The following is a 27,338-nucleotide window of genomic DNA, read 5'->3' as shown; positions in this document are numbered from 1 at the left end:
TGAATGCTCCAGTATATTCTCATTCACAGAAAATGATTGGGAACAACTGGCATCTCACTACATCTTGCCAAAAGCCCAAAGGGAGCTTTTGTAATGAAATCTCTGCCTTTAGCTTTCCTCCGTATTGAAATGTCAGTGCTGAAAGTGCTACCGTGAGCAGCACATGTAGAAATAGCATCAACTGAGATGATGGGAGGCATTATTTGGAAGGAGATTATGTCATATGAAAAAATAAAACTAAACAGATAGCCAGCCTGCTGATGCCTGTACTCTGAAACACAAAACCTGTCATTGCCCAAATCTGTTTGGGCAGAATCAAGAAAATTCTGCCTCTGAGCCAAAGCAGCTCTGTTGAGTGAGCGGGTGCAATGGAGGTTCTTTCTTTCATTCCCCTCCTTCATGTGTAAAAAAATAAAGAGAAGAGAAAGAAAAGAATAATAGAGGATAAACACTATTTTTTCTGCTTGTTGGCTTTACTTGTTTGGCTCTCACAGCATGACCCATAGCTGTGAGAGGCAAAGCTGACCATGTGGTTAGATGCCAGGAGCTGGCTCGCTGTGATCTGGTTTTGGGTCCTTTCTGCTCCCAAGAAGGGTGGAATACAGGCAAGACAGTGTTAATGCTGCTCACTGTGTCCTTAAAGGTTCAGTGGCTGAGGGACAGTCTTCAGCCTCAAAACACGAGATGCTAGAGGACCTGTGAAGAGCATGATTTTCAGGTGACCCGCTGAAAAAACAATGACAGGAGCTGTGACAGCCCAGTAGGGGATAGGGCTCAGGGAATGGTGAATACTCTTCTCCTACTTCACTCAAAATGGTAAAAATTTATTCTAAAAACTGAGTCTAATGTAGCTGGTCAAGGTTTTATTTGGTTGCCTTCCTTGTACTATTTTTTTTAGATATTATTCTCAGAAGAATAGAACTAACTAGATTGTTTTGGTATACATTGGTGTCATCCCTGGAAGGAAAAAATCTCATTCTGTGGCAAAGACCATACATTTATTTTTCTTGTATTTAATATCTACTGTAGTGCTACATCTTAAAAAGCATGCTGCTAAATTGTGCAGCCTGTAAAACAGGCATCAGGAGTTATGTGCACAGTGTGAAATATCCCACTATTTAATTTGCATTTGCACCATTACGGAGACACTTGTGCAATTATGTGCTGCATTACAGTTTTAGCTGGAGCCCAGAGATGGTGGTTCAGAAAAACCTACAGAGCAACCACAGTGTTTAAAATCTGAGTGGCCCCTGGAGGCCCCAGAGCTTTGAAAGAATCCTGTTCAAGAGAAGCCAGGGAAATGGGGCAAAAAGAAAGATTTGCTCAAAACCTTGTGAAAACGATCCCTTCTAACTTACCTCAAGCTGGACATCCTGAAGTAACAGGCACTTCTGAGAGTTTGTGTCCATGGAAAAATACAGACCTCAGTCTGACTGTAGACCTTGCAATGATACTTGAACATGCACAGTGTGTGCCCACACTGTGGTCAGAGCTGACCAAAAAGCAAACAGAGACCCACCTCCAGCCCTGTCCATCTCTCTGGGAAGGCAGGGGACATGGAGGTTGCCGTCCTCCTCAGGCTGCCATCCTGGTCTTCAGTAGGTGACACATAGGAAAGAAGAGGATCTAGCACTGTATTCTCTTGTACCCCTTGCAAACCAAGCTACAATGTGTCCCTTAATTCGAAGTCACCTTTTTGTCATGATTTCCTATTTTCCCTCAGTTTTACACGATAATGATGATGATTATTTTCTAATATTAAAGAGACTGTATCATTTATTCTGTGAGGGGAAAGGAAAGGTTTAAGTCCAGCGGAAGAGGCATTTAATAACTCTCATGAGTTGGACAGCCTCTTCTATTATGGCATCATTTTGTTTGAACTGTGGGGCCAGAGTGCAGCAAAAAGATGTCTGCTGCTTGACAGACAAACGGCGGGCATAAAAAACATCCAGTGTGATGTGAACGATCACTTCTTCTAAGGGCAATGTGGACTCTTTCTCTCTGACTCAGTTTTATCTCTGAAGGTGAATGCCTACTCACCTGCAATATATTCTGCCTGCAAATTGGCGTGTGCCATTGTAATGGTTCTCATTTTATCTTTTTCTATTAAGCCTGAGGAAAGAAGTTATGAGGAAGAGAGACATTTTTGTTTTCTCTTCAGAATCCCCTATATAAGCAAGAGTTATCAAAGGGCACTGTTTATCATTTGATTTGGAAATAATTTGCCTTTCAACATTCCCTGCGTATGTCAAGAGGAACAGAGGCTTGCAGGAAAAGGAGATGAAATATCCCCGTATTGTTATTTATTGATTTTGTACAGCTCAGCATAGAAGCTTCATATAACAAAGCCAGCAGCTTAAGAAAGATGACCAAGTCATCAAGAGCCACTTAGACACACAACAGCTGAAACAGAAAAACTCACAAGGCGTCACAAGGTGACTGTGAGAGGAACACTTTCCTGCATGCACAAACACCCTTGTGCACATGCGTGCGCTTCCGTGTAAGGGGTGAGCAAGCTGCGTGAAGCTGAAACCTCCCCTGTGATGTGACAAGCAGCGAGGCAGTTTTGCCTAGTCCTCAGCAGTGGCAGAACTCATGGATACCCATCCTCAAGGCATGTCCTCCCAGAGTGGAGGATCTGGATGGTCACAATCAGTATTGCCTCCCTCGGCTGGTAGGCAGGTGCCCCTGAGCTGTGCCAGCACCAGGCACCTCGCCACACTGTGCAGAGAGCGGTGAGCTGCCTCTCTCTGCTCAGACTATTCATGTCTGCATGGGCTACACCTGAGCTGGAACCGTTTCACTCTTTCACATTTAAATCAGAACCTGGCATAAAATCACTATTGAGCAAACAAGAATCAAACCAAAGGGAGTTCTGTCCAGCAGTGCACTGCTTTGCAGGTCATACTCTTTGATACTGCCTACCTACCCACAACATGAAAACACATTTACATTAGATGCTTGCATTGGCTGCAAGTATCTTTTCCTGGTGAACTATTTTAAACACAGAATGAAATTAGTCCAAAATTTGTAGAGGTTTTAGTCTAGTTTTAGTAGCTGGATAAAGGTACATTGAAAGAGTTAAAACAACAACAACAGAACATAAACCGAAACACCCCTATGCCAGAGCAGGAAAGTGGCAATGGTACAATCCTGCTATTTTATTCGACAATAATACGGTTCCCTCATCAAGACAAACTACCCAGCCTTCAGCCTTGTAGTTTATCTGCTCAGGAACTGGATTACTGCCTCATAAAACAGTGCAATGGTGCAATTATCACTTCAGTATTAGGTAGGTACTGCAAGGTGCTCACATTCTGTGTTAGGTGGGACATTTTATGGTACCATAAAGCTGATGTGGCTTCAAGAATTTGATACAGTGTTAAATTAATGAATCACACCATGGGACACATCTTTAACAAAATGGAATAGCTCCTTTTTCTTCCAACAGGCACTGGAGGCATGTGAGGTTGTATGCAAGAGGTATGGACATCACACTGGAGATGAAATGAGGTGGTAGATGCAAGTGTCCGCAATTGCTGTATGTGCAGTGTGATGCTGAGATAGAGGTATGTGTTTGAGACTTGACTAACGTGCATTTCTACTGAACTTTACATCTCAAAGCATTTTCCCTGGAAATACAGTATTTTTGCTACTGTGTTTTCCCTATGCCTTCATTTGGGAATGACCAGGTGCTAACTCTTGTACAGCACCATATGGAAGTCTTTGGATGAGAGATGTACCAGCTCCTTTCATTTGGAGCTCCCAGGCAGTAGGAACAGATCTGCGAGGACAGCAAGGGAGTGCTCCCACACTTGGAGATGCAGCTGGGTTGGGAACAAACACCAGCGAGTTCCTTTTTTGATGCTAGGAAGCATTGCAAAGGAGAAAAGGGAGTTTTACTAATTGGAAAAAAAAAGTGGTGGGGGGGGGAGAAACAAAAAGTATCATTCCTTGCAGACTGGGTGGATGCAGAGGGATGAGGATGTGCAGGGAAGAACATCACACTGCAAAGTTTAATGGACTGGAAGTGATGGTGATGGAGACCTCTTCTGTGTGGGGGTTGGCTAGCTGCTGCAGTGGAAAGAACACCAGTGCTGCAGATGGAAATGTTTCTGGATTGACATGTAACAACATCACATGCCAAAGGGAGAGGTAAAATACATTCAGAGCAGGTACATGGAAAACAGATTGAGGTAAGCTAGAATCCTCCCTACTACTTTTCATTCTGTTGCCAAGGATATTGGCTGCCTTCATGGACATAGTGAGAGTGAGTATTTGGGGTTTTCCTTCACATTTTCCTCCCCCACAGTCTTGAGATGTTCTGGAAGCAAATATTCTTTTTTTTTTTTTTTTTTCTTTTTAAAAAGAATTTTCAGGTGAAAATATTGTCATAATCATTTAAAACAAAATACTTAAGAATTATCTTTTAATCTCACATCACCTTAACGGGCATCGGAAGAACATTTACCAGAACTAGATATTTGTTTCAGGGTAAATAGAGAACAGAATCAAATAGACTGGAAATCATTTTAAGAGTTTTGCTGATTAAAAAAAAAAAAAAAAAAAGAGAAAGTGATCAAAAACACCCTCAAGATTTTTAGTTGAACATAAAAGAATCGATTTTTAATAGCCTCAAGTGAGAAAATTCAATACTCCTTGTTTCCACTAAGTTTTTCTTTTCTATTTTAATAAATAAAAATAACTCGGAGAGTAGGAGTGTGGGTGTTTCAGATGAACTAGTAACTAAACTGCCATTGAGATCTGGCCTTCACAGCCGTAGTTTAGAGTGAAAGCTTGTCAACTTCATATGCTCCCTTAACTTGGGACTTGTTCAAACACTCCCTACCTCTTAACTACAATATGCATAAAGATTTTAATTGCAGTTATTGATCCTGAATACATTACACCCAGAGATGTCAGCACTCATAAGGAATGTAACAAGATGCTGTAAATACGCAACATACAAGTGTATCAGACCGGGCTGGCTCCAAGCCTCTCAGTAACGCAACACACGCCGCTTTGCTGCCAGTAGGCTGAGGAGCAGACGCGGCGGGGCTGCAGATGGGCTTCTCCTGCCAAAACGGAGGGAGAGATGAGGGCAAAGGGTTGTGCTGGGGCTGTGAAGGAAGGGCTGGGTACCCAAACAGCAGGACCTGCCACGTTGTCCTTGGAGGGTTGCTCCCGTCCCATCCCACACCTGCTTGTGCACCCGCATGGCTCCTCTGCCGTGGGAACGCAGCACTGCAGCCCCCAAGGACAGGGGCAGGGGCGGCACGACCCAGTGCTGAGCCTGGGACTGGCCCCAGCGTGAAGCACGGAGACACTGCACATAGCATTTCCAGCACTGGATGGACTGGGATAGTATTCTGAAAGACGCAAGAGTCCTGTATGGCATCGGAGGACAAACAAACTACAGCTCTGCAATTTTCTTTCCAGTTTTCTTTTGGAGGACACAGGCAAGTGATCTCTCAAGCTGTCCTAATACCCTATTACCCACAAGCTGAAACACACTCAGCCATTAGACAGACCTCCCATTAGTTTAAACACCGCATAAGCCTCTCATCCTTCCGTAGTTCTTATGTACAAATCCTCTGAGAGGAAACATGCTGCTCGGGCATTTTAAAATACTGCAGTGAACTTGACCCCATGATCAGACTGGTGTGATTCCCACCACCTGTAAGTCCTTGCAGGACTCAGACCTAAGTTTTAAACTGCCTAAAACACTTCTTAAAATCGAGCAATGAAGGGCAACCATGGATTGCATTCGGCTGTAAGCTTACCCTTGCATGTGGGTTTCTGCTTGCAGACAGCGAGGAAGCCTTGCAGAACAAGAGGGACCCACTATGTGGTGGAAATGACTGCCCTCCACACTGGCCATGGAGAAGCAGGATCGTTCCCTGATTGACTTTGTATTCTTTCCAGGAGCAGTTACTCCAGAAATTGCTCCATGGTTAGTCCTTTTAAAGTCAGTTGAAAAACTAGTGTCCCTCTCTGCTTCTATAATTTTCAAGAAATGGGCTTTCTTAATTATATTAAATTAGGTTTCAACTATGCAATTACCTCCTTCACTAATTAGTAGCTGGAAATATCAGGCTCTTAAGGTCAATTTACCTCATTTTTCCACTTCTTGCCCACCTTCCTTTCTCATTCTTACTAACCCCATGCCATGTTTCTAGAAATCACTCCCTGTGGTTGCTTTTGCTTTCTCTGCCTCGGATAGCAACAGCACCAGAAAGCCCTATCACAAATTTAAAAACAATCTTTTGAGATGAGCTAAATCTGGTAAATGCTGAATAAGCAGAAGTAGAGAAGCCTTTATTTTTGTTGCTATGTATATTTGATTGTTATTACAACTGATTAAAAGAAACATACACATCATGGAGCTGAAAATGACCCTTTTGATCTCTTCCCCTGGGCATGAATCTTCACATGCTTTCCTTCTCAGCCTCTTTGTCTTTGCTACCAAACCCACGATTGAGAAAGACTGAGAAAGAAGTACTAACATAGCTCACCTCACTCCTCTGCTCTGACCTCTGGGTAGATACTGTCCACGCATGCAAATTGGGAACAGGCCATTAATCAGTTGAGGGGATTGAGCTTCTCTCTTTGCAGTAAAATCAACGCTTAAACACTAGAGGTAAGTCTGATGAGAACAGTAATCTCATGTAGCTTTTCATTTATTTCAGGTTAATTCCTAATAATGTCAATGAGAAAACACTGCTTCAAATTGAAGGAGAATCCATTCAGAAATTCTCTTGTTCTGTTGATCAGAACACAGCTACGGAAAAATTACTAGCTCTGCTGTGCAGTAGTTATCATAAGATAACCAAAGAAAAGAAAGCTTTGGGTAAGAAATAGACCTTTTAATATTCACACTCAGTTCCATGCCAAATACTATAAACACAGAACATGCTATAAAAACTGACAAGACAGATGGGATTTATTTACCCTAAAAAAGAAAAAAAAGAAAGAAAAAGAAAGAAAGAAAGAAAGAAAGAAAGAAAGAAAGAAAGAAAGAAAGAACAAAACCTGAAAGTGAGAGTATTAAGCAAGGCACTTAAAAGTAGTGGGTCAGATTCACCAGCTTTTTTTTTGGTTGTTTTGGGGTTTTCCAAAAGAGCAAAGCAGCTGGACACTTAGTTGAAACCCCTGACATAAGTGGAGTTGTACATTCTTCTACACAATCCTAATTTTGTGCAGACTGATGTCAAATGCTAGCATTAGAAATTCTGTTCCCATCCTCCACTTTGTACTTCTGCCTCTTTTACAAATTTCCAAGTGCAGCCTTGTTACAACCTGGCTGTACCTCCAGCTACCATCAGCAAATCCAGCTCTAATTCACACAAGCTCACTTAATGGCTAGTAAAGTCTTGACCTAAATGTAAACCCTTCAGTGGCAGAAACACACTTTCTTTTGTAAAGTGCCAAGCACAGCACGGATAATGGAAATGAAACTCCTAATCCCATCATACGTGCTAGAGACGAACCAGACCTGAACGACACCTCCCACATACAGTCTGCACAAGACCCTGCTGCCATCCTTTGAGAAGCTGCATATACTGCTCTTCCCTTTTTACTCCTCTAATTGAAACCCCTACAGCCTCTGGTCTCTTGAGGAAGGAGACTTCAAATAATCTATATTTTATACCATATTATATGATATGCAACCAACAGAAAGGAAGTTGTGAAAGATTGCTTTGCAAGAGCATTTAGTTGGCTCCCTCTCTCCTCTCATGTTGATGTGATTTATTTACAAAACATGTAATAAATCATGCAGCAACCGGTAGGTTTTTAATGAATAGAACAGACTTAGAGTTCACACTTCCAGTATGAATTGTATGTTTTCTGCTTACTTTCAAATACATCTCTACGTAGCTAATTCAGTTTGTAATCTCACAAAAGTCGTTATCAAGGCATTCTAACTGAGGTTATGAGAGCCTGTTTCCAACCTATTCAGAGCAGTCAATCTGCCTTAACATAATTTTTGTTTGGAAACAGACATTGCTTTTAAGCAACAGGTAAAATCTCCTTCAAGAGATGCCATTCTTTTCATTGCCTGCTTTGTGTAGAAGCATGCTCTGCTTGGGCTCCAGGAAATATGACAGACAAAAGGGAAGGAGATAATTATACGTATACTTCCTAGTAAATTAAATCAACCCAAAGCAAAGCAAACAAGTGTGGCTGGTTTCCAGTATGGAAAGAAACCTACTATCATATTCATATTTTTTAAGAACAGCAATAAAAACGTCTTCAAAGATATCATACTCTATTTGATCTAGACTCCAAGCTTGAAAAACAGAATCATTATATAATGCTGCTTTATTATTGAAGTGTGTGCACCACAAGGAGATATCATATGCTGAATTAAACAGCACAACTGACTTGTTAACTTAATTAGGAACATAAATGCAAAGGCTTAACGAAATGGATAGTAAAGAAGTGAGTAAGAAGAAAAAGGCTAACCTTTATGTTTTCTTACAGAAACTTTCACAGGCAGGATAGTCTCCTGCACTTAACAACAGCCCTGTGCTGCTCACCTGCATCTCCTGCGAGTGGTATTCCATGAATCCAGTGAGTAAGGGGCATCTCCATCTGGATACAATCATCATGGCTCAGCCCCTTTTCTCTGTCAACTGCACAAAATGCAAGTGATTTAATTAGCATATTGCTGTGAATTAACGCCATTTATCAGAAAAGGCCTAAGTGATAATCAGACTGCTTGAGAGCTAATTAAATGCAGAATACTTGAGTACAAGCCCAGCGTGAACTCAGTTCAGTGTGAAAGTTTGGTGTGCGGTGCCGCAGGCTCTTCCCCCCGGGCAAGGAAGTGCACACAACTCAGAAGGTGCAGGAATACTGCACCACACCCTGCTGGAGAAAGGAATCCTTCAGCTGGGGTGGACCACATGGGCCTGATGTTGGGCTCACAGCCAGAATTGTGTTTCTTGTCTTGCAATGACCAGGTATCTGGGCACAGCGTGGGGGCACCCAGAAAACTGCCAGGAGGAAGCAGGCTACCTGCACAGCCTTGTCCCCATCTGGCTTTTCAGCTTTTTTAGCTGGAAGGCTTGCGTGGCTAAGATGGTGCAGGAGCTGCACCCATGGGACACAGCACTAGACCATCCTGGCCAAATCTTTTCATGCAGGTAGGGCAGGGGCTATTGTCCTCCATATCCCCTGTCCTCTCTCTTTAACCCTGCACTTGCTCTGTGCTGGGAATCTATGAAAGCAGACCTTAGAGGGGCAGCAACAGCACAGTGCTGTTTTGTTTTCTCACAGAGGACTGCTGGGCTGTAGGCTTAATATATCTAGGTACACTAAGTGTACTACAGTGCACTAAGGAAGGACTTTTGAAGGGGGGATGAATGGTACCTAAAAATGGAGAAAAATAGGCTGGCTCTATCTGTGTGCTGGTCTGAGTTTGTCTCTCAGTGGCTGGTGCTAGCCTAAGGAACTGCATCGTCTGTAGCAAAAATGCAAAGGCCAGCACTCACTCTTTAGCTTCCTCACTGCCTCCTGCTGCCCAGTGCAGAAGCCATTAATGAGGACCCCAGGAACTGGATGATAACCTTCATCCTGCCTGATGGAAATGGGAACCAGCAAACCAGAATCTGCAGACGCCACAGCATGGCAGTGCTTCCCTTCACCCTCATTTACTGAAACACCAGGACTCACAGTGTTTGTTCATTTGTAATCCGTGTGCATGAAGTGAGACATATTCTGGACAGAGGCAGGTGTAAGGACACATTTTGGCAGGAGAGATTTCTGGTCATGTTTCCCCTAATGGAAAGTGAGAGAAGTGTAGCCAGAAACGTGGTAATCACCAATATGCTTGCTTCTCTGCTACCCACAGGCAATCTGGCAGTCAGGGTTTCCTGGCTGTTCCAGGTTAACAGAGATGCTTAAAATGTTAATGACTCTCCATGTGATTAAATAAGTACGGACTCCTACATTTACTGCCCTGGATCAATAGCAAAGTTCATTGGAAAGAATTGGTTTACTTAAAGCTTCTGAACAGCACAACTATACACACAGTGGCAGATAGCTTTGGTGCATCTGGCTTGGTTTCCTACCCTATAGTTCTCCTGCCAGAAGAAAAAAACCCAACTGCTACACCCCATGGCAGCCCATCTTTGTATTCACGGGAAGAAAAGCTCATCTTGTACTCCCATCTTGTAGATGCAGAGCCTCTGAAGCGTTCCCAAACCAAGTGAGCACACCAGCTTTTTGAAAACAGGAACATTTCTAGTTTTCAGACATCAAGCATGTAACTGAGGGCAAATATTGTCCACTTCTAACATGCTGTAGGAAGACCCTGGGTGGTATAGTTGCAGCCCCTAGGGCTGATAAAAGAAAAAGTTCCCTCAGGCTGACTATACAAAACAGCCAGATGCTCATACACTTTATTGTTTCACTGTTTGTCTGTAGCAGACTGTGTTTCCTCAAAGTGTTGTGTTGCACTGCCAGAAAAAACTCATTTTGAGTTCTCCTCAAATTTGAGTATTGCAAGAGTCTGGAGGAAGGGAGTGAGTCACTTTTTTCCATTACTTTTTAAGGGTTCTTTTATGCAAATCTTCTCCCTTCCTCTAACCTTTGAAATAACATCACTGGTGGAAAGCTAGGAATACTAAAGTTTTTCTTTACCGAACTGGAAACAGAGCCTTTAGGTATGAAGGATGTGAAGGCAGAAGGACTACTAAGCAATAAGGAGACTGACTTTTTCCTCTGTTTCCTAGGACAAAGTTTACCTAGAAAAGGCTATTCAGTCACTAATGTAAAAGCGTGCTCCTTGTTTAACAATTAGGCATAACACAGGCTGAAAATGAGGTGGCTGAAACTGCTCAGAGAAAAGGTGTTCCCTGTAATTTATCTGTGTTAATCATGTCCCTTTATCTAGTCTTTGGCATTTACTTTAAACACAAACTGCACGAATAAAAAGCATCGTTGTACTGAGCTACTTAAAGCAATTAATGACATCAAATGTGGAAATATGGGTATTTCTTCCACTCCGTTGGAATTTATCTCAATCTGCGTCCACCAAAAGGATTTTAAAAACTGAAAAACACCTTTACACACAAAGAAATGTTCATAAACACAATAAATTGAGGTAATTATATCCTGTAGTCAGCTAAATTCAAAGTGATTCACATATGATAGTCACTTGAACCTCTCTCTGCATTTGCTCCGAATGACACATTTCTGACTTGAAATCATTTTTGTTCCAAGCTGTTATGAAACCATTTACACTAAATGATGGCAGCACTTAGGAGGGTGGCTCAGAGTGAGTTTCTACTGCAAATACTGCTCTCATTAAGCAAAATCATGGTTTGTGGGTGTGTATGTGGCAGGGCTTTTTTTGTGCTTGTTTTGTTTGTTTCTGTATCTAGAGGAAGAATTGCTCAGCATAGGTAACATTGTAGAAAGATTGCAGTTCACCTAGAAGGTCAGTGACATGCCATTATTTGACCTCAAATCTAGTATTTCTGAAAATACATTCTCTTCTAAACCTCCCACCCCCAAACAGCAGCAATGGATTATTTGACAGACACCCACACGGCCAGCAAACCATCCTGAACCGCTACAGCATCTCTGGGACATGCTTCACACCCACCTGAATCTCTCGCATACATGTCCTAGGACCTCACTGAGACAGTGCTCAGCTGTCCTGACCCTGTTGCAGCAGCACCCTGCACGGGGGCACTGGCAGTGTGCATGCTCTGCCTAACTGCAAGTGCTTGCCTGAGCCAGACTCAAAGCTTTGCACCAGCTGAGCGACGGGTGATGCTGAGGAGCCTTACAACACCTGAGGCTTGTCCTTGGACCAAAGTCAAAACCAGAATCCTTTCTCAAATTCTTTGTGTATCCAGAGTGGGAGGAGGAATGTGTAGAAGGATTTTTAGTAAAGAAATACTTCATTTATTCTCATTATGGCTTCCTTTTTTTTTTTTTTTTCTCAAATATTTAAAGAAGAAAATGGGTAAAAAAGAATATTCATCAGCCATCAGTATCAGTAATTCTACAAGAGCATTAATGTCTGTCTATAGGGCTGAAGTAGGACCGACTTGCCCTACATTATGCTAGTTTATCAGATGATACACAAATGGTATTTCCTTTTGTTGCTAAATTCAACAATAAAAGGCAGCCAACACTTGGGATGAAGCACAATATGGCACCAAAAATTTGTTGTGACTCTCTCCTCCTTCAAGAATGTGATGTTTCTGGCATACTTAAAGTTGGCGTTGGGCTTATCTTTAAAGATTGAAAGAGTATACATTTTCATGAGAAATGAGCTATGTTGCTGTTACAGCATGAATTGTATGTGCATTAGCATTGTATGTGTGTAAAAGGTACCTGTATGAACAAATAAAAGATAGAAAACAATCTCTCTATGTAAAACATTTCTTCTTCTTTCCCACAACTTGTCATTATATTGAGTATGGTAATTAACAAATGTGGGGCAAAGGAGATAAAAGGTAGAGTTTGACAGAAATTTAACCAGAACTTCAGGGCACCATTTTCTTCTAAACCTGAAACGATCCACTGAGGGTGGATGACTAGCTCTGATCATCTGCAATTGATGACCGCCCTCTGCTCTCTGCTTTTCAAAGTAATGGTGAGCAGCTCTTCCAGATGAGCACAGCAAGGGGGTAAGAGTGCTCCTTACAGTCTTTTCTTTGCTCCTGAGAAGTAACACTTATACTCTGCATAAGCCCTCTCTTGCCTGTAAGTTCCCCATTTAGCACGGGGGCTCCCGCAGGGTCCGAGAGAACAAGAGAGATTCCATCCCAAGCAAGATCAGCCAGAAACAGACACCAGTTCTAGGGAGAATATTTTAAAAGAAGATCCATGCATTACTTGGTAATATCAAAACATATTTAACACTGATTTTTAAGTTTATGTGTGAAAATCACAACACACAAACATTTTATCTTGCATCTACCTTGACTGCCACCTGTGCCTCTTCTGAAATGGTACGAGTCCTTGGGCCATGATAGCAATTAAACAATGAAATGATAATTATCAACTCACTTCATCTAGGACTTATGTTCTCTTCAGGTTAGGTGTTGGGTGTTTATTATGATGTTAAAAGAGGGCTACGAAGATGGTGGTGGGTCTGGAAGGGAAGATGTGTGAGGAGCGGCTGAGGTGCCTTGGCCTGTTCGGCCCCGAGCAGAGGAAGCTGAGGGGAGGCCTCATGGCGGCCTGCAGCTCCCTCACGAGGGGAGCGGAGGGGCAGGCGCTGAGCTCTGCTCTCTGGGGACAGCGACAGGACCCGAGGGAACGGCGTGGGGCTGGGACAGGGGAGGGTCAGGCTGGGTGTTAGGGAAAGGTTCTGCACCCAGAGGGTGGCTGGGCACTGGGACAGGCTCCCCAGGGCAGTGGTCACAGCACCCAGCCTGCTGGAGTTCAAGAAGTGTTTGGAGAAGGCTCTCAGACCCAGGAGTTGGGTCCCTTCCAACTCGGGATATTCTATGATTCTATGTTTTTGTGATGGGTTCACACAGTAAAGGAATCGTGGACTTACTATTTTTTTCAAGAAGGGACTGGTAACTTCTCCTTTATGGACACAACAGCTAGTAGCATCCACTGTTTCTTTCATCTTTAAAGCGGTACTGATATGGGGAAAGTGAGGTGATACCTACACTTCCCCTTCCCACAGATTCTAACTCATCCTTAACATTAAGGATTCAAGCTGTCCCACTGAAGTCAATGCTATTTTTTGTATGCTTAGAAGTAGAGCAAGTCCATTGATTCAAATTAAGGTGACCTGGTTTAATAACAGGACACTTCACTGTTGAGCTTGGTTGGATTCTAACACTGTTCCTCATGCATATTCACAATTCTTTGCTTCTAGATCATGCACAATCTACCTCCTAAACGCAAAAATACGAGACTGTCCTAAACCATGCCCACTATTGATTGTGTGTGTTCTTTAAAAAACTAAAAAAACCACACACCTCTATTTGAGCAAAGATTGCAAAGGAATTTGACAGAAAGTTATACGTGAATAGATGGTTACATTGCCTGTCCTTCTCTTCTGGGCTACCTCTGTAAAGGTGCTGGGCCAGAGTTCAGCCCAGAATCAGGCAGTGCCTCCATTGCAACGTGGTTGGCAGCTGCAGAAAGGAGACAACCAGGGCTGCAATCCCACAGTGAGCTTCACCTTGCTTGGCCTCAGAAGGGAGTGTAGTTTCTAGCTCGGGAGAAGAGCTCTTGCTTGTGCAAAGCTCATTGCAAAATGAGGGCATCAGAGAACACAAAATAGCTGCCTTTGCAAGTTAGTACTGCATTACTGATGATGGAATCCTATGGGCTTTGCCTCAAAAATTCATCAGTTCACAGCAAAGGAAAAAGCTATGCCACAAGGTGTAAGCATTCCGCATTGTACAGACTGAACGCTTCAGAGTTACCTGTGCTGGATTCTGCCAGACACCAAGTCTCTTTTGGGAGGTGATTCAGCCTTTCCTTTCTTCTTCTGTAAAGCCTGGCCTCAGCAAAGGCTGAACTGCCAGAAGGTTCATCCCCTCAACCCTCCAAGAGGTAGGCTAGAACTTGGCTACCAGAGCACAGGCAGCACTGAAACTCATATGCCCAGCAGGAAAAGAGTAGCCAAAAGGATTTCATCATGTTTTTCAGATAAAAATATTAAGTAATTAATCCATCTAAGGACAGAATGTTTTTAGAATCTATTAGGAGGATGATAAAAGCTCCAAAAGCAATCTCAACTTTCAGGTGCTTGCTGGAATGATACCATAGGCAATCAAAGGTTTTGTGTCTGATATGGGACTTGTATGGTTACTTTTTTTTACCTTGACTCAACATCAAGACTTTCTTATACTCTCTACCCTACAAAAAGCACTGCTTTCAGGTATCCTTAGACATATGTTTATCTCCTCTTCCATGGCTATTCAGATTTTATGCCAATAAACGATTTTTAAGAACACCATCAAAATGCATAAAAATGGCACTAAAGTATTCCTCCCTACTTAAACTGTCCCAGTCTGCGGGCTCCAAAAATACCACATATTTTTGCCTGACATTATCTTTGCCTTGCAAGCCCATGGCTGAGAGCTTTTTCAGAGCTCTGAGACTAATAACAGCCACCCAAACCACACAAGTCAGAAGGATGTATCTCACTGGAACAGTGTCACTTAACTAGTTAATGTTAGAGAGCCTTTTGATATCCACAGATGAAAGGCACTGTATCAGTGCAAGACATTCATGTCATTACCTGCAGACGGTAAGAAATTCTCCCACAGCTACGGTGCATACATCACTAAAATCTGAAGGCTGGTAAACTTCCTGTAACTTCATAAAAGGAGCTGTGATGGCCTTCTACTTAGTCCATGTCTGTACAGTGAAGGTTTTAAAGGGGTTGAATCTTTAAAAAATCCTATAAGCAGCAGTTTCCCAGAGCAGACCCAAAGAAATACAAGTAATCTATCTTGCTTTGTAAACTGCATTAGTGTCAGACCTTCAACTAGTGGTTTCAGTACTTCTGTTGTACTAAGGAAGAAGCCAAATTCTGGAGCTGGACCTTAACTGGAAACAGATTTCCACTGCACCTTAAGGTACATGACATAGTCAGGAACACAGATGCCATCTTGTTTGCATAGGCCTTGATACAAGGAGAAAGGAGAGAATATCATCTCTGGGTAACAAGTTTTGTAGTCTAGGGATGCCAGAAGTGATAATGAAGAAACAGTGCTCAAGTCTTAAATGAGTTCCACTTGCATCACTTATGGAGTCAGCCAAATGGCAAAGAGCAATCCTGTCCAAATGTTAACATGAACTGCTGAGTAGATGCAGTGGACCAACTGTCCTGGAGCTCTAAATGGCCTTTAAAAAAATAATAATAAAAAAATATATATATTCTTTTTAAGCATATGGCACAGGTGTGATTTAATTCTACCACAGAAAAAGTCAAAAGGTAGTGCCCTCTGTGGGTATGGAAAGTTATTATTTTGGTTTCTCAAGCCATTCGGATATGCATGTTTTTAAAGATCAGCCCTATGTAGAAACCAATCAAACTGATCTGGCCTGGAGAGCCAAGATGGCAGTGTGAGAGGCAGCTTGGTCTAGTGGACTGAAAGGCAGCAATTCCTGAGGTCTAATTCTGGCTGACACAGAGTCACTACATGGCCTTGGGCAAGCTCCTTAAAAAGACATGTCAGGTCAACTTAGGCCTGAAATTAAAGTTTCACAAATATACGGATTTGCAAATACTTACATCAGTAGAAATGAATGTCACCTTTTTTTATTTTTAGTTTCATTGGGTGAAGGAAAGGAAGCAGTATTTCCGGTTAGGTCTTGGAGATCTTGTTTTCTGCACTGTTTGTAGAGACAGAGCATGAAAGCAAAACTGGTCAAAAATTGCTTCAGCAAGAAGCAAAATCCTCTGGCTACAAGACAGCAAAGCCTTGATCCAGAGATCTCCTGAGCAGTGTGGTGCTTCTAAGTGTTAAAAACTCACTGTCATTCAAGGAACACTAAGTACTAATTAATTATATGCTAAGTAATAACTGCAGTTCAAGGCTCCAGGCTCTGCCCTCCAGAGAGTGCTTTCCATCACCCTTGCCAGCTTGAATTAGAAGTATACTTTAAGGCCTGTGCAACTACCCATGCTCCTCAATTCAAGGGCAGGCACAGGCACTGTTTTAGAGCTGATAGAAGTGTGTAAGATGAGTTATGCCCCATGTGATACTAACTTATTAATATTTATCAAGTCACTACAGCTTTCTATGATTCCGTTTTCCTGCAAACTGCTTCATCATAATGACCACTACTGTTAGACCAGCCAGCAATGAATTATGAATGGCCCTTATTTAGAGAGAGTCTAGATCTGTGAGACATCTCTATTTGTGCGGTGCAATTACTGCGATGCTACTGCACTCCCTCAAGTGATGAGACTGCCTGAGATAACACTGCTTTGTTTGCTGGCTTTTGGGATGCTCTGGAGGCAAGCCTTCCTCCACCACTGGCAAGGGCAGCTTCGTGTTACTGTTTTGTGCAACTCTGTGCTGCTCATGGGCTTCCTAGAGGGACCATGGAATTTAGGGGAAGGATTTGCCTTGGGAAGGAGGCCAAGCCTACTGCCCTGCAGGAGTCAGGAACAGCTGCAGGTGGCCTTGTATCTATAGCTTATATGACAAGAGAAAATTAGCTGCCATACAGGGAGGCACTAAAGGATTGAATACCTCTCTATGTCTTACAGGTACAGTGGGAAACACAAAATCAGAACTAAAGTCCGCCACTGGATAGAAACTGGCTGTGAGGCAGAAATTAAAGGGAAGGAATAATGGTCAAATTAAAGTGTGTCAAAAGTTGTCAGTAGCTGCCTCAAAGTCCCACGGTGAGGTAGGTTTGTTCAGATGAACCATGGGGAGATCCATGAGAGTTGCAAGGTGGCAAAAACCTGCAGATGCCACAAAGTTATGCAGGATAATTAAGACTAGAGAGACTATGGTACTCCAGTGGGATCCAATAAAGCTGGCTGAACGGAGAACACAACAACACATAAAATGCAAGGTAACACAAATTGCAACAAAGAATTTGACCTACTTGTGCACACTGTTGACTTCTAAATTATTTCTGGTGGTTCTAGAAGATGATTCAGACAACATCACCCCCCCCTCAAATAAAAAGACAATAAAAAGAAAACCCACTTCTTGGCATACAGTGGTGACCCACTATGCCAAGCAAATTATTGAGAAAAGGTACATGAGAAGTGGGGACATGGGTAACAGACACAAAAAGACTTTTGTAGGAGGAGAGTGAAGATGGCTCATTTAGGAAGAACAAAGGTGACAGTAATATGTAATGACTAATGGCTTATAGAAAATAAACCAGGTAAACCTTTTCTTAGACAAAAGAACAAGAGAATGAAACTGAAAACAATACAGCAATTTAATCTCTTAGGTGGTGAACTTTGTGTTGCAAGAAATATTCGAAGCAAAGAATTCATTGGATTTTTTTTTTTAAGCTGGACATTATTCTACGGATAATGAGATCCTTTCGCAATAGCATCTCAGATGAGGAGATACAGGAATATATACCACAGTTAACTTAACCACTAAAATGTCAAATGTTAGGAGAGAATTTCCTGATTTTCCTAAATTGTCCAAGACACTATTTCTTTCCCTTTAGAATATAAACTTTAGAATATTCCTTTATTCTTTTATTCCTTTTAGAATATTCCCTTTAGAATATAAACTGTTGGCTACTTTCTTGTTTTCTGGACAATGAGAATTGCTGTACTGGGTTGGAGCATGTCTTGCTGGTTTACTGTCTGAGAGTTGTTATTAAAAAAGCAAGCAGAACCATATTGAAATGTAAAACTTTAAAGCCACTTAAATACCCTAAAAGCACCTCTATTTAGACAATTAGCATCTCCATGAAGAGCTGTTGTTGTTGTTGTTAAATATCAATAGATTTGAATGCATTTCTCCAGAGAAAGAGACAGAAATGACATTATGAGACATACTTTTTTAAATGAAATGGGAGGGATAGGGGACAGGTGTTCTGCACATGAAAAAAAAAACATTTGAAGAGTGTTGCTCTAGGCATAGTTTCATCTATCTGACTCAGCATAAATGCCCAAGTATGAAGGAGAAATGAACCAGAAGAATCAGCTCTGTGCTGCCTGGGGTCTGTTCACAGGGCTGTACGTATTAGCTTGCCCCCCCCCCCCTTTTTTTTTTTTTTTAATTAATGCTTTCACTTTCTACATTACACTAGAGACTATGACTGAACTTTATTTCTCAACAGTAGCCTATGGCAACTGACGAAGTCCTCTGGGAAAATAGTCTGCCCAGAAGTGCTGAGCAGAAACCAGAAGAAAAATGGATGGAGAAGAAAAGATTCTACCTAAGAGCAAATTATTTATTGCAGACTATTCCTTGAATTTAGCCCCTTCTCCTGACTGTGTATAGCCCACAGGAAGATGGTGTGATATGTATGAGTTGATCTGCCATTCATATATTGCCTGACAGATGCTTGGTGAGAGCATGTTTCATCCAGGCAGTTGTTTATGAGCTACTTTACTTGAGTGAGGTTCATTCCTGAAGCGTCTCAGTCAGTCATTAAAACCATGTGGTGGCATTTTTGCTCCTTGACTGGCTCACCTATGAAACTAAGACAAGACAGGCTCCTGGAAATTCAATAGACAATAGCAAAACAGTACCAAGTCTTTCATTCTCTTAAGAAGGAAGGGGCTGAGAACAAAAAAGACACACCAGGAAAGAAAATAAAAACAGGTTGTTTGAAATCTTGTCTTGCTCCCTTATGTAACGGGATCACACCCAACTGGAATTCCGCCATATGGCATTAAGTGCCTCTCCAGAATTTACATGCTTTTGGGATGGTGCCTACTCACTATCCCTAAACACCCTGAAGAATGGCAATTTCTTTCATGTTTTTGACATCTAAAGTATTCATTCATATTGGAGGGTATGTCCACTGAGAACATCACAGGGAGTCACACACAAGTGCTGTCTGTGCTCCGAACTGGCAGAGCATGAGCCAGTGCCCGTCTGGAAGCTATTTAACCTAAGGTCAGAGTGGATGCAACTAACAAGTGCCTGCACTGAACCACAGAGATGTATCCTGACAGATAACATGAAGGGAACTGTTCACTCTAACCTATTGTTTGGGCAAAATCAGCCAGACACCCTTGCGTCTGAAATGGCCTGAAACAACATTCAAAAGAAGAAAGATAAGTGGAGGAGTGCTGACAAGTCCTTTACTTTTTCCAGACAAGATCAGCTCATAGTCAGGATCATTCTGTGTTATATTCCTTTCTCTTCCTGTTCTTAGTCGTGGTGATGGAAGGGAATGGGAATGCAAATGTCTTCGCAGAAGTCTTCCTGACCTCTGATTGCTCTGAACTTTTACTTTAGAAATCCTTCATCATGCAAGAGATGAAAAATAGTATCTCTCATATCATGATGAAGATCTAGTTTTCTGTCTTGTACTTCCCAGAAAGTAGTAGACAAAAAAAGATGTTTCAGTGTCCCTCAAGTCCTAGTTAGGAGCTCACTTTCTCTTAACTTTTCCTTTAAACAAGCTCAGAACACAGCTTTAAGCACAAACAGGGGATACTTACCTTGCTGAATTCACACACTTGCACAATGCAAAAGCAGGTTATTGGTGATTATTAAAGATCACACAGACCTTTACTTGCACTTTGCCAGCAGAATCCCAAAAAGGGATGTCTTTCGCCTATGCTGTTCTTCCCACCATGAGGCAGGTTAAATCTGCACTGGTATCTCCAGCACAAAGTAGCTCAAGACATCCATTATTTGTTTTTGTGTTTGAAGTATAACTTAGGACTGCAAAGCTCACCCAGTTTTAAAGTCAGGCCCAAATACGTGTTACTTTGAGTTGCGTATTCTGTTTTAGAAGGATTGCTTTGGTATCCATGGAACCTTTGAAGCAATAATGAAGTAAAATTTCACATAAATATATATAATCTAATTCTAAATTAGATATAAATGTGTGAGATTTTCACATCTGTTATCTCTACCACCCATCTTCATAGCTTCAAAGCTAGTAATATCTGACGAGTCAGAGAGAAATTAATTTTTGGTTAGTATAACCTGTGCTCTTAGGAAGATTACACTTGTTTACTAAACATTGTGTTCAAATTCAGATTCCAGTTTTCTTACAGGATAAGAATTTAATTAATATTTTATATCTGATATATTTGTAAATATAAAATCGTATATGTGATTCACAGCATGATGCTCATTCTTCCCTGCCCTTCCCCCTCCCCACTCCAGCAAACACAGATGAAACACATGGCTCACAGTCTGAATTTCAGTTCTGGGTGTTCATGTATTAGGTAATGGCATTGACCTCATCCTTACTTTCCATAGTAGTATCTGCAGTTTGCACCCTCTGGCCATTTCAGCTTCACAATCCTTCTTTTCTTCCTCTCCTTTCTACCCCCACCTGAGAGTGGTACATCTGTGTGTATGGGAAGAATGTTAGCTGAGACCTTAGGGTGAAACCTAAGAATTGTGTTGAAATAGCGGTATTGCAATTTCCCCAAACAAAGCAGCTAGAACTGCAGCAAAAACTGGGCCTGAATCTGATTTTCTTGGAACCAAAGACAAAGTTCTTAACGGAGGAGGAGGACAAAGAAAAGGTCCACCAAAATAAAACACCCCCCAGAAAAATCACAAATTAAAATATTTTGGCTCCTATGAGTTGATTTACATACGTGCATTGAAACTGGACTAGCATCACTTTGAAAACTGTAACTTTTACCTAGCACTTCAACATTTAAGTTTGTGACATCCATTACACGTGGACCTAGCTAAAAGACATTGACATTCCTTGAGGGAACAAGAACCAAGGTAATGAACTGAACTGTTGAGTGAGCATCTACATTTTGCACACAGGATTGTGAATTTTGCCCTCAGGTATTCTCTCAATGAATCAATGTTACGTGTTAGCTGTAGCCCTCTCAATGCATCCACATTCCTTTGGTTGAAAATTGGTAATTTGATATTACCTATTTATGGAGTTATTTTTAATTTCCAGGAGTTTTATGGTTGTACATTCCCCTCTATCACAGAAAATATCTCAGTAAACCACCAAGAGCCGGAAGTGACGGTCAGCTATTTTTCACTTCCATAAGTAACAGCATGGTTCTTTTTATTTTTCAGATAAACTTAATGGATGTAGCTTTTCCACTGCCACTTTTATAAACAGTTTGGTTTAGGGAATGTTAAAGAATACTTGTAAAATATAATTTAGAGAAAAAAAAAGTATAATTTTTATACCAATGTAGTGTTCATTTCTGTGGAATGACAGACGTGGTGTTTAAGGAGATGTTGCTTTTCTGTCAAAAATTAAGCATTTGTTTATGCTGTACACTTATTCACTCACTCAGTGGTAATTGTTACTTAAGTATCTCCTGTCCAATCTCTGTATACAGACCTTGGGAGCTGGCTTGAGAGCCAGCAGAGATGTCTAGTATCATTTGCTGAGAAATAATAGTAGCTCTTGGTTCACTCCTCTGCCAGGGCAACCTAAATATCATATTGATGTGTTTTTTATATATAAATAACCATCCTTCTTCCCCTTGGTTATACTTTCCCTACTGAATCATTCTGTCAGATTTTCTTATATGTCTTGTTCATTTAGCTTTACAATCACTTGTGTACATGTACCCACCTCTATTAAAAGATACTTTATAAACACATATAATTACTAGTAGGGGAGTCCTAAATGTCCATTGGGCTTTTATAAATTATCTATGAAGTTGCACCTGCCAAAGTCTGTCTTATTATACTCAAGTAAGTCAGTCCAGTGTAAATAAAGAGTTGTTTTATTGCCCTTATTGTTGATTAAACCACTAGTAGCTAGGCTGGAAGGAATGTTTATGAAAAAGCTGTTTAAAAAGAAAACATAGTTGCATCTCTGATAAACTGCACTTGTTCCACAGTACCCAGGTAAATCCTCAGACAACCACGTCAAACACTGAAGAGAAAGAGAAATGGGGATATAAGAACATGTAGGGTAGAGTGGGAAAGAAGGTTGGGCTGGCTGTGTTATCAGGGAAAAAAAGGAGCAAACAGTGGAGAGCATGAGGAGCAAAGTATAGCTAGATCACCCAAGCATACGTTTGTTTGCATGGCTGCTGAGATACAGCTTGTTTTCTTTTGCTTTTAACAGCTAATTCACAAGGTAACCACATAAAAAAATAGGAATTTCTTCTGAGGCATAATCTCCTTTTACTGAGAAGACAAATCAAGCCCCTGAGTATTTAATCATTTAACAACAAAACATCATGATTTCCATGGGATGTTTTGAAGATAGTACAACATTTTGGCCATTTGAAATCAGATCAAGTTGCATCTTAGTTTACAAGCTGTCAGTCCAGATCCACATTCTTTTTAATAACAATAAAAACATGTTCAGTTCATCAGGCTTTTGCTTTTTATTTTTGCTTTGTCGTAAAGACTCAATTTGGACTAGGTTTTGGATGTTTTCTCTCCCCTTAAGCGCTTCTACAAAAAAAAATGGTTTAGATTTAACAACAACAACATGTTAATATATGCAGTTTGCCTGCTGTCCATACAACAGCTTTAATGCATAACTGCAGAGGTTCTCTAAGACACAAACTTAAAAATCAGAAACTATATGGCACCCAAGATCCTCATCTTGTTTAAATTAGCATCCAGAGAGTATGCTGATTCATACGAATTCAGGTTTTTCACTCTCCTATTCTGCACATTAGGCTCAGAAAGAATATTTCAAAATAAAATATCTTAAATTCCTTTGCTCTGTCATTTACGTGCTAGCTACTTAAGTATTGATCAATTGTACAGAGAAATAGACTGAGAAGTGGGAGTGATCTGTAATATATGACAGTATTGGAACAGAAAAGTAGATCCCATAAAATTGTAATGATCTCTAATATTGGAGAGTATCACATCTCACTGTTGGTTCCTAACAGTTTTGCTAATACAGCGCACCAAGGGGAGGGACAGAGGAAGCATACTACTTGGTGGCATGGAGAGAGTGAAAGCAATAGCAGAAAAGGAAAAATCTCCTAATGGAGGGAATTTTCATCAAGGTTAGCTTTGCTGGAGGAGAGTTGTGGAAACAGCAGATGTGGAACCTTGGTCCAGAGCTTACAACTTTAGGAAGGAGAATATTCTAAACAAAAGTAAAAGCAGAGGTTATGTATTTTTTTTTTTTCCTAGGGAACTCCTCTGTGCTCAGAGCAAACCAACTGGGAAACAGGATTTCACTGTAAACAGCTGTTCTCAGTGTCTGTGTTTAAGTCACTCTCCTGTTGGGACTAAAATACATCATATGCCAGCTGCAAAAATCAACTGGTATTACAATGTACTTCAGCATATTTGCAAAATGGAAACAAGTACTGCAAAATACATGCTCTAAAGTCCCTGTAGCAAACCACATATCAGAGGGCACATATTAGAGAAGGATAGTAAGAGCACAGGGTCCTGCAGTGAAAACTGTTATTAGGGAAGCAAAAAAGAGGTTCATTACTAAGGAGCAAACGGGCATTTCTTAGTAACAGGAAGGACGAATTTTGTCTCCAAAACATCTAGTCCCAGATAGAGTTAAGTGAGGATGAGCAAAAAAAATAATCCAACAGTACCATCACTGCTCCATCTATCCCTATCATTTATACTCACTAAAAGGAAGTTTGTAGAAAGTTATAATGCTCATTAGAAAATACGCCTCTCAAACATCTACAAATTCTAGCCCCAAGTATGCACAAGCATGCTGAATGCATAGTTGTCTGTTTTAATGCTGTAGAAGATCAAATTTTCCAGGAAAAAGAAAACAACTTTAGCAGCAGGTGGCTGAAGCATAGCCTTCAGAAAGCTGTTAAGAACCATTTCTGTCTGGGAAATAAAACATGGTTGCAAGCTATGTTATTTGCACTTATCGATTCAGTGAAAGAAGTTACCTTATGTTTAATTCAAATCGCAGTCCTGGGTTGGACAGGCTTAGAACATTTGAGTTTTACAAATCCATTTGTTTAAGTGACTCTCATGTTGGTTGTTCACATCATCCCCTATGCTCGTTTTTAGATTAGCTCTCCTCTTACTGATGGAGGCAAGGACTGAAACAGATGTGAGATCTGGGGGAAGGAGAAAGGTACTGGCATCCATTGGTAAGGACCACATATGATGGCAGCATGTAGGGCTATGGATCAGTGGCAGATCAGGTAACCAGCATCTCCAAAAGCTTGAGAAGCGGTACCATCCTTCTCAACCACCCAGCTTCATCAATGAGCTCAATGCAGTCTGTATTACAAGTCAATAAATATATATTTTTTACTCACTGGTAAAACATTAAAAAACAAACAAACAAAAAAACTAAATTACATTCTTAAGCTTCTTTCCCTCTATTTTCTTTTTAAGGAGAACCACCACAAGAGATAGACAGTCAAAAGAAAATACATCCCTCAGGCAGCTGTTCCTTTTACAGTTTGGTGAGCCCGTTTGTTAGGTGATCAGCTTTCCGTTACCTGAGTGGTCATGTTTTTTCCGGTTACTGACATCTGTCAAATGTGGGCACTGATGATTCATAGGAATGTGTTAATTTCACAGAAAAAGGTAATTCTGAGAAAGCTACAACATTAATTTGCTAAACTGGTTGGGTCAAGAGCCCTTGGAAACAAGGTGCCTGCTTTGTCATTAGTGGAAAAATGCAATTCTACGTCAAGGTTTCAGATGTGTTTCTGTTCCAAGAAAGAAATACTTTGGAAATAAAACAAAACCACACTATGTACCCACTATATATATTTGCATTTGAATATGAATGCAAAATCCCATCCAGAGGTTCTTACAGAAATTTGCATCAACACATAATGTTATTCCCAAATACCCTTCCTCTGCTAAAACCAGTTGGATCCCTTCCAGCTTACCCCAAGACTTTGTACAGAGTGGGAAATAGACGGTTCTAGTCATGTTTCAGTTCATTTTATATTTTCTCACTTTTCCTTCCTCACATTATTTGATGGAAGAAAGAAGCAAGATGGGTTACAAACAGGCGCGACCCTGCCCTTCACCAGCTCCTAGGGAGCACACAAACACTATGCTGGACAGAGGACCTCTGCTCTGCCCCCAAACAGGGCAGCAGGTGCTCTCCTTTTTGCTATCAGCACAAAAACTAACGACAAACTTCCAGCTCTTTCATACATTTTCTGGCATCTCCCTCAGCAACGTTTTAGGGAAGTAAGTGACTAACAGCGCACCCTCATGACAATGTCAGTTAAAATAAACAGCGTGCTATCACTTGATGTTTTGCCAGCCTCCCTTGGGAATGCGATGCTGGAGGTTACATAGTAAAAGGCAGGCTCAGCAGTTCACACGAAGGCACAAAACACTTCAAAACAAAACCGTGCACAGTGTTCCGGGGTTTTAATGCTGACAGAAGAATATGGAGTCAAAGACTGGAGACTGAGATGAGAACCGTGATGAGATTTCACTCGACAAAACAAAAATATTTGAGAAATTGCACTAGATAACACCAATGGTGTGGCTATGTAGCAACAACAAATTATGGTGAGCACTTGTGCTAAGACTTTCACCCTCCAAACAGTCTGGGACTGAAGCGACAGTGCAAATAAACACCATGCATTTAAACTCGAAGGGGAGACCTTCCGCCACATGCACATACATTTCCTTTGTCTCCAAAACATCTAGTCCCAGCTAAAGATGAGTGGGGATGAGCAAAAATGTGCACATGTGCATGCAAGGCAGCTTACTCTCCTGGCCCTTGCCCTGCTGCCTGCTGGAGTAGGCCCAGCCCAGGTGGGCTCTCGATGTTAATGAGCAATTTTGTTAAGCACCAGCCTCAACCTCAGCAGCAGGGTTAGTACTTAGTCCTCACTGAAAGTACTGTAGGACCTTTAATATTCTCCAGGGAAGGCAACACTGCTATCAGCTATGCAATTCTCTCCACGCATGGCATTTCTAACCAGGGAGCACTGCAGTGCAGAGCCCACCGTGGTGGGGAGATCTCGGAACAGAGCAAAGATGTAGGCAGCACCCTGGAGGCACCGGGATAAAGCATCAGGTCTTGTCACATCTTTTACAGAGAGCAGGTCACGCTAGCACCATGAAGCAGTGATGAAGGTTGTACATGTCACTGCCATAGACATGCCAAACCATGTCGTCACTGATACAATTCTGGGCAAGGAAGAGGAGCGTCTGGGGCTGCAGGCTCCTTTGGCTCTTTTAAGGCCTCCTGTAGCCCCCTGGACAACCGTGAAGACTCTGAGGTCTCACAAGACACCACGAGGCTCAAAGCACGCTCCACCGTGGACCCTGCACGCTGTGCTCTGCTCCCGCACCTGAAAACTCTGTGGTCTACAACAAACAGCCAAGGTTTTCTGGGACAGGCTGTGCAATACTCCAGGCCTGGTCTGTCAATCATCAAATCAAGCCACAAGAACTTGGAACCAGGCACAGAAGCTCGCCTAAAGCCTGGCCCCTGAAAACTCCATAAAAATAATTATTTTGGAGATAGTCCACTGATAAAAAGCAATCGGGCATACGATCAATTCTAAATTATGAAGTGGGTAATAGTAACAGCGCTTTAATTAGGGCTTTTTCACTCCTCATGTAGCTATTCTGTATAAAGTACATTTTCTTAGTGATTAGCCATGACCTTTTAAGAGGTATGCTACCCAGATGATTCATACTTCTTAGTACACTTGCAAAGGTAGAGCTTTTGTGCCTTTTATGCTGGCAAACAGACAAAATCAAACAGAGTGGAGAGAAGTGCTAAGGCTATATGGCTACAATTTTCGATAGTGATTTTTGGATGTCACTGATGAA

The 27,338-nt window shown here is 41.5% G+C and overlaps 1 long non-coding RNA gene across 1 annotated transcript in view; it reads right to left on the bottom strand.

The window, feature by feature from the left end:
* LOC125184297 (uncharacterized) overlaps positions 1 to 13,760 on the bottom strand; it is a 51,499-nt gene extending 37,739 nt beyond the window's left edge. The window contains exons 1-2 of the long non-coding RNA XR_007168081.2: positions 13,033 to 13,760; positions 8,541 to 8,636 (exon numbers count right to left, since the gene is read on the bottom strand). This is a non-coding gene — a long non-coding RNA (uncharacterized lncRNA). The remainder of the gene's footprint in view (positions 1 to 8,540; positions 8,637 to 13,032) is intronic.
* Positions 13,761 to 27,338: the final 13,578 nt, after the last annotated feature.

Source organism: Anser cygnoides, chromosome 2 (genome assembly GCF_040182565.1).
Source record: "Anser cygnoides isolate HZ-2024a breed goose chromosome 2, Taihu_goose_T2T_genome, whole genome shotgun sequence".
In the NCBI taxonomy this organism is placed as follows: Eukaryota; Metazoa; Chordata; class Aves; order Anseriformes; family Anatidae; genus Anser; species Anser cygnoides.
The sequence above is the reverse complement of the archived record's forward strand: the minus strand, read 5'-3'. Positions and strand labels throughout refer to the sequence as shown.